The following is a 2,010-nucleotide window of genomic DNA, read 5'->3' on the forward strand; positions in this document are numbered from 1 at the left end:
GTTCAAGACACGCAGATCCAAGATTGGCCGTAACCCACCACCTTTCTTGGGTACAATGAAGTAGGGCTGTAAAACCCCATACTCATTTCGGCTGGAGGGACCGGCTCTATCGCATCCTTCGCCAGTAGGACTGCGATCTCCGCACACAAGACAGGAGCATCGGCCGCCTTCACTGTCGTGAAGCGGATGCCACTGAACTTGGGGGGACGCTGGGCGAACTGAATCGCATAGCCGAGGCTGATGGCCCGCAGAAGCCAGCTAGACTGGCTGGGTAGCGCTAGCCAGGCACTCAGATACCGTGCAAGCGGAGTATGCAGGAGGATCGACACCGTGAGGCCAACAGCGGGTAAAAACAAAACAAAAGATTCTCCACCCGGCCCTCCTCCAGTCGCCTCCTCTGGGTCGCCCGTCTCAGGGCCGCTTGCTCTTCCGCTTGCCGCTAGGTTTGGCGAGGGCCTGGACGGGCTGCGCGGGGGTGGATGCAGGGGGCCGCCCTCGGCGACGAGCATGCTGGGCCGTTGCGGCCGGCGGGAGGGTGGAGGCAGCAGATGCCCGCCGGGGCAGGATGTGTCGAATCGCCTCAGTCTGCTTCTGTGCAGCTGAGAACTGCTGGGCAAAGCTCTCGACCACGTTGCCGAAGAGGCCGGTCTGGGACACAGGGGCATTAAGGAACCGAACCTTGTCGGCATCCCTCCTGTCGGCCAGACACAGCCAGAGATGGCACTCCTGGACCACAAGCATGGACATCGCACAACCCAGAGAGCCCGCGGTGACCTTCATCGCTCGGAGTGCGAGGTCAGTGGCGGTTCGGAGCTCTTTCAGAGCTTCCGGATCGTGACCACCCTCGTGCAGGTCCTTCAGTGCCTTGGCCTGGTGCACCTGCAGTAACGCCATAGCGTGTAAGGCGGAAGCAGCTTCCCCGCAAGCCATATAAGCACCGCCGGTCAGACAAGACGAATGCCTACAGGCCCGGGAAGGGAGCAACGGGTCTCCCCGCCAGGAGGAGGCGGTCTTAGGACACAACTGCATCGCTACCGACCGCTCCACCGGGGGGATCGCTGAATACCCCTTCGCTGCACCACCATCGAGGGTGGTGAGGGAGGAGGAGCTAGAAGGCCGGTTTCTGGCAGTAAAAGGTGCCGTCCACGAACTGGTAAGTTCCTCATGCACCTCCGGGAAGAAAGGCACCGGAGCGGGGCGCTGAGAACCAGCGCGACCTTGAGAACCAGCGCCACCTTGAGAAACCAATCATCCAACCTCGAGGGCTCGGGACGCGGTGGAGGATTCCACTCGAGCCCTACCCTTTCGGTGGCCCGGGAAAGCATAGCAGACATCTCTGGATCCGATTCAGGCATTGCCACCGTCCCGGAGAGCGGCAGCGCAGCCGAATCTTCCTCTCCAGAGAGCTCTCCCTCCGATGCAGCGATCGACATCCGGTCATCGGGAGGAGCCCCGAGGGATACCGCTGGTACGCACTTTAAAGAGGGCCCAGCGCATTCCTTCGGCGGCTCGGCTGGTTGCGGAGCGCTGGAGGAGTAGTGGGCCCCCGAGGGTTGGTTCCCTGAGGGGTTTGCCACCACTGTAACCCTCAGACCGCCCGTGCTACTGCCCGAAGTAGTACTCGCCTGGCGGCATCCAGAAACGCATGGGTGAAACAGCATCTTTAAAAAGACGATCTGTCGTCTTTACAAACCAGAAGCTTGCAAGAGCGCGTTGAACTCGTAGCTCACTGAAGACATTTGGATAGAGCAGAACGATGTTGTCACTTGGCTCCAAAGTGAAAAGCTGGTATGCATTGCACCGGCTGCCTTTTTATGCTCACGCTGTGATCAACGGCAGCTGGATGCAATAATTGTATGCCAATGTGCATTGGCTCGGTTTGTTTACATCGAAGTAGATTGGTCTCTCGAAGCAAGATCCCAATTCCAATTCGTACGTGACTCTGAGTGACCGACTGAAAGGGAACGCCTCGGTTACGTATGTAACCCTCGTTCCCTGAAGGAGGAAACG

The 2,010-nt window shown here is 59.4% G+C and overlaps 1 protein-coding gene across 1 annotated transcript in view; it reads left to right on the forward strand.

The window, feature by feature from the left end:
• The window catches only part of LOC107718347 (transient receptor potential cation channel subfamily V member 1-like), a 37,600-nt gene that overhangs the window by 12,845 nt on the left and 22,745 nt on the right, over positions 1-2,010 (forward strand). The gene's annotated exons all lie outside the window — the stretch shown is intronic.

The sequence above is a fragment of the Sinocyclocheilus rhinocerous genome, unplaced genomic scaffold (genome assembly GCF_001515625.1).
Source record: "Sinocyclocheilus rhinocerous isolate Xijiao unplaced genomic scaffold, SAMN03320098_v1.1 scaffold1565, whole genome shotgun sequence".
Classification (NCBI taxonomy): domain Eukaryota; kingdom Metazoa; phylum Chordata; class Actinopteri; order Cypriniformes; family Cyprinidae; genus Sinocyclocheilus; species Sinocyclocheilus rhinocerous.